General features: G+C 46.5%; 2 non-coding genes across 2 annotated transcripts; both read right to left on the bottom strand.

The window, feature by feature from the left end:
- Positions 1-4,886: 4,886 nt before the first annotated feature.
- On the bottom strand, positions 4,887-4,981 carry LOC116271395. Its single transcript, XR_004179953.1, has one exon. It is a non-coding gene; the product is annotated as a small nucleolar RNA U109 (small nucleolar RNA).
- Positions 4,982-5,516: 535 nt separating this feature from the next.
- Positions 5,517-5,634, bottom strand: LOC116271396. Its single transcript, XR_004179954.1, has one exon. It is a non-coding gene; the product is annotated as a small nucleolar RNA U109 (small nucleolar RNA).
- Positions 5,635-5,836: the final 202 nt, after the last annotated feature.

Genomic DNA, 5,836 nt, shown 5'->3' with positions numbered 1-5,836 from the left:
GGGATTATAGACGTGAGATACCGTGCCCGGCCAGTTGCATTTATTTTCTATCGTGAGTTTCTTTTCTAGGTCCCTGTCTCAGTCCATGCCTTGGAGGAACAATGTCATTTCCTGTCTTGGCTCCTTGTCAAAAACTCCGGTTTCTTAGTTGGAATGTTCTAAAAGCTTCTGGAAACGTAGTTTGCTCATTAGTGATGTGACGGGATTGGTCAAGAGGCTTCAGGAGAGAACCTGGTGCTTTAGGCTGTAGAATCAGGTGAAAGCCAGGTTGTGGGCAAGTAGCAACATCCAAAGTTACCTACTTTTGTTTTTAGCAACAGAATTCAAATTCTCTGCCCTTGTCTGGAAAGTTTATCCTGTGTCATAGATATTTTTCTTGTGAAAAGTGTAACTTTATCATTTTGTGTTTTGACCACTCCCTAAGGGCCCAGACTCTGTGCTCAGTTTTTTATATGTCTTACTACTAATGATGCCAGTTACCATGTACTGATCCCTTCCCCAGTTCTAGGCACTGTGTTCATTGTTCTGCAAATAGCATTTTATTTAATCCCCTATAGGGTAGGCATTAATCACCCTATAGGGTAGGCATTAGCTCTATTCTAAGCATGAGAAAACTGTGACTGAGGGGCTAACTTGCCAGTGCTCACAAGACAGGGCCCAGCTTCCAAGTCGAATTTGTCTCATTGCAGAGTCTTTGCTATGAACCATCACTACATCGCTTTGTCAGCCCAAGCATGGCATCTAGGAAATGGCCTGTAAACCCCCATGATCAGTGTTATTAAGAACTGGCAGCTCCGTGTGACCGGTGCATGACCAAGCATTGCCAAATGCGATTGGCTGGAGTCATCTGTGGTCTGACTGGTCTCAGTGCCAGCTGTGACACATGTTCACATGGGGTGTCTGCAGTAATAGCTCCCTTAGGGAAATTGTGGTACACGCTTTTTAAAGCTTTAAAAAAAAAGAACAGCATTATTTGAGATGTAATTTATCTGCCACACAATTCCCCCATTTAAAGTGTACAATTCAGTGGTTTTTGTATATTCACAGACTTACACAGCCATCGCCGTAATCAATTTTAGGATATTTTCATCACCCTAAAAAGAAGCCTCATTCCCATTGTAATCATGTCTCATTTCTTCCCAAACTCCCCAGCACCAGCCAAACACCAATCTACTTTCTGTCTCTATGAATTTGCCGATTCTGGACATTTCATATAAATTAACACAATTTTCTTTTTTTTTTTTTTTTTTTTTTTTTTTTTTTGAGACGGAGTCTCGCGCTGTCGCCCAGGCTGGAGTGCAGTGGCGCGATCTCGGCTCACTGCAAGCTCCGCTTCCCGGGTTCACGCCATTCTCCTGCCTCAGCCTCCTGAGTAGCTGGGACTACAGGCGCCCACCACCGCGCCCGGCTAATTTTTTGTATTTTTAGTAGAGACGGGGTTTCACTGTGGTCTCGATCTCCTGACCTTGTGATCCGCCCGCCTCGGCCTCCCAAAGTGCTGGGATTACAGGCGTGAGCCACCGCGCCCGGCCCACAATTTTCAATTAATACAACTGGCTGGGTGTGGTGGCTCATGCCTGTAACCCCAGCACTTTGGGGGGCCGAGGTGGGCGGATCACTTGAGGTCAGGAGTTCAAGACCAGCCTGGCCAACATGGTGAAACCCCGTCTCTACTAAAAATACAAAAAGTTAGCCAGGCATGGTGGTGTGTGCCTGTAATCCCAGCTACTCGGGAGGCTGAGGCATGAGAATCACTTAACCCGGGAGGTGGAGGTTGCAGTGAACTGACAGCGCCATTGCACTCCAGCCTGGGGAACAAGAGCGAAACTAAGTCTCAAATAATAATAATAATAATACAATTAATTGTATTAATTTATATGAAATGTCCAGAATAGGCAAACTATTAGATGTATTAGTTGACTAATATAACAATTAGTTGTATTTTTTGTGACTGGCTTCTTTCACTTTAAATAATATTTTCAAGTTTTATCTACAGGTAGATTGTATCAGTACTTCATTTCTTTTCCTTTTCTTTTTTGAGATGGAGTTTTGCTTTGTCGCCCAGGCTGGAGTGCAGTGGTGCGATCTCAGTTCACTGCAACCTCTGCCTCCCAGGTTCAAGCAATTCTCCTGCCTCAGCCTCCCCAGTAGCTGGGATTGTAGGCACCCACCACCACACCCGGCTAATTTTTTATATTTTTAGTAGAGATGGGATTTCATCATGTTGGCCAGGCTAGTCTCAAACTCCTGACCTCAGGTGATCCACCCACCTTGGCCTCCCAAAGTGCTGGGATTATGGGCATGAGTCACCGTGCCTAGCCAGTACTTCATTTCTTTTCAATGCTGACTGTTTTAGTTCACTTTATGTTGCTATAAAAGAATCCCTGAGGCTGGGTAACTTAACAAAGAAAGATTTATTAACCTCACAGTTCTGCCAGCTGAGAAATTCAAGGACATGGCCCTGGCTCTGGCAGGAGCTTTTGCGCTGTTACAATGTGGTGAAGGTCAAAGGGGAAATGGACACCTGTGGGGAGGGGAGAACCTGATGGGCATCCTGGCTTTATAGCAACCCATTATTGAGGGAACTAATTCATTCCTGAGAACTATGCAGGCTGGTGAGAGCAAGACCTCCCTCATTTCCTTTTGTTCCCACTTCATTGTCCCCACCTCAGCAATGAGTGAGACCACTCCTACCACATCACTAATGAGCAAACCAAGTTTCTGGAAGCTTCTAGAACATTCCGGCTAAGCAACTGGAGCTTTTGACAAGGAGCCAAGATGGGAAATAACATGGCCCCTCCAAGGCATGAACTGAGACAGGGGGCTAGAAAAGGAACTCTCAGTAGAAAATAATTGCAATTGATTATCCCAGGAAGGCAAGGGCATTTCAACTGCGGAAACCCTATTCATGTAATCCACCACATTACCTGGTTAAAGGAGAAAAATATTATCATGTCAATATCTGCAGGAAAAAGTAGTAGCTTGGGGTGGGTGCGGTGGCTTATGCCAGTAATCCCAAAATTTTGGGAGGCCGAGGTGGGCAGATGGCTTGAGCCCAGGAGCTCAAGACCAGCCTGGCCGACACGGTGGAATCCCATTTCTACAAAAAATAAAAATTTAGCTGAGTGTGGTGGTGTGCTCCTGTAGTTACAGCTACTCCAGAGGCTGGGGTGGAAGGATGGCTTGAGTCCAGGAGGTCGAGGCTACAGTGCGTCATGATTGCACCACTGTGCTCCTGCCTGGGTGACATAATAAGACTCTGTTTCAAAAAATAAAAATTAATAGGAGCAGCAGGGTGTGGTGGCTCACGCCTGTAATCCAGCTCAGGCGGGCGGATCACGAAGGTAGGAGATCGAGACCATCCTGGCTAACACAGTGAAAACCCGTCTCTATTAAAAATACAAAAAATTAGGCTGGGCGCAGTGGCTCACGCCTGTAATCCCAGCACTTTGGGAGGCCAAGGCGGGTGGATCACAAGGTCAGGAGATCGAGACCATCCTGGTTAACATGGTGAAACCCCGTCTCTACTAAAAATACAAAAAATTAGCTGGGCGTGGTGGCGGGTGCCTGTAGTCCCAGCTGCTGGGGAGGCTGAGGCAGGAGAATGGCGTGAACCCAGGAGGCGGAGCTTGCAGTGAGCCGAGATCACGCCACTGCCCTCCAGCCTGGGCGACACAGCGAGACTCCATCTCAAAAAACAAAAAACAAAAAATTAGCTGGGCGTGGTGACACACGCCTGTAATCCCAGCTAATCGAGAGGCTGAGGCAGGAGAATCGCTTGAACCTGTAAGGCAGAGGTTGCAGTGAGCCAAGATTGTGCCACTGCACTCCAGCCTGGGTGAGAGAGCAAGACTCTTGTCTCCAAAAAAAAAAAAAAAAAAAAAAAAAAGGAAAAGAAAAAAAAAAAAGACTAGGAGCAAATAAACTAAACTCCTAGCACAGGTTAATTTGATCTAGAGAGATAATGAGTGATTGTTGTTTTCTTGTTTTCTTCTTCCTTGTCCTTTACTTCCCCTCCCCTTCCCAAATTCCTGTATTAATTTAATTACAACGTTTCAGAATTCTTCCTTTTCTGCACTATCAGTTTAGGGACCTGACTTTCTCAGGGCAGCCCTCACACCTGTCTGTTGGCAGGTGGGCTCAACCCGAGTATGCACAGCACCTGGCCCTGTGTGATCACCGGGAGGCGGGGTGGGGAGGCCTCGGGGAGGGGAGGGACCTCTTGGCTTGTGCCCACCCATGCCTGCAAGCGCTGTGTTCTCACCAAGTCCTCAGATCTCAGGCTTTGATCCTCCAAATGCTTGAAGAACGTCAGCTCATTAGTTTCACCCCCGTGACTATACAGTAGGGTCGTGGGGGCTTCCCCTTCCTCCAACTCCTCAGGCAAGTGGATCTGGTGCCCTCCAGCAGGCAGCTAAGGACAAATTGAGAAGGGGATGTTTGTAGAAAAGGTGTAGTGGGGTGGGGGTGGGGACAGCAACAGAGGCACTTGCCAGAGGCCATTTCCTTCCCTGGCAGATGCAGAATGGAGGACTTTATCAGGGTCTTTAAATTTTTAAAGACTTTTGCTGGTGATGTTTTGTCTTGCTGTCACTGTTTTATCAAAGAGGGCAGGCAAATGGGCTTTAGTGTCCTTAACTATTGTGTATGAGGGTGTGAAAGCCAAGGCTGCTACAGGGACCTGCAAAACGAAGATTCGTGGGCAGCAGCAGAGGTGGGGTACAGGGTATTGGGAAGCAGGAGAACTGTTAGTGCCTCACGCTGAATTGCTGCTGGATTCTGGTTTTGATCCATAGGTTCTGGATCACACCCTGGAAAACTAGAACTCAGATAAGATTGGTGTTTTGGTTCTTTAAACTTTTTTTCCTGTTTGTTTACTTGGTCTTTTGTGTAGGAGAAATCCACTACCACCTCAACTTCTACTATAAAGTTGGCAGCCCTGAGGATCCTTTTTTTTTTTTTTTTTTTTTTTGAGATGAAATCTAGCTCTGTACAATGGCGTGATCTCGGCTCACTGCAACCTCTGGCTCCTGGGTTCAAGCGATTCTCCTGCCTCAGCCTCCCGAGTATCTGGGATTACAGGCACCCGCCACCACAACTGGATAATTTTTATTTTTAGTAGAGTCAGGCTTTATGCCATGTTGGTCAGGCTGGTCTGAAACTCCTGACATCAGGTGATCCACCTGCCTCGGCCTCCCAAAGTGCTGGGATTACAGGCGTGAGCCACTGCACCTGGCCTTTTTTTTTTTTTTTTTTTTTTTTGAGACAGGGTCTTGCTGGGTCGCCCAGGCTGGAGTGCAGTGGCACAATCACAGCTCACTGCAGCCTCAACCTCCCGGGCTCAAGCAATCCTCAGCCTCCTGAGTACCTGGGACTATAGGTGTGTGCCGCCATGACTGGCTAATTTTTGTTTATTAATTTATTTTTATTTTTTCGTAGAGACAGGGGGCTCATTATGTTGCCCAAGCTGGTGTTGAACTCCTGGCCTCAAGCCATCCTCCTGCTTCGGCCTCCCAAAGTGCTGGGATTCCAGACATGAGGCACTCTGCCTGGCCTAGAACTCCTTTTTTAATGGAGCATGTTATGAATGTATTCCTGCTTCCACAGGAATCAGGAACAGACAGTTCCACACTAGTCCACAAAAGACTAGTTTTTAACTCACAGCACACTTTTTCTGGTAGAAAACGAATAGGAAAAGAAGATATAGATACGCCGCAGAGAGAAAGAGAACAAAATTACTCATAATTTCATCACCTGGAAATGTGGTTTTGGTGTCTGTTCTCCATTCATTCATTTAATAAGTATTTATTGAGCACCTATTGTTTGCTATTTTGAA

The sequence above is a fragment of the Papio anubis genome, chromosome 18, assembly GCF_008728515.1.
Source record: "Papio anubis isolate 15944 chromosome 18, Panubis1.0, whole genome shotgun sequence".
Lineage (NCBI taxonomy): Eukaryota > Metazoa > Chordata > Mammalia > Primates > Cercopithecidae > Papio > Papio anubis.
The sequence above is the reverse complement of the archived record's forward strand: the minus strand, read 5'-3'. Positions and strand labels throughout refer to the sequence as shown.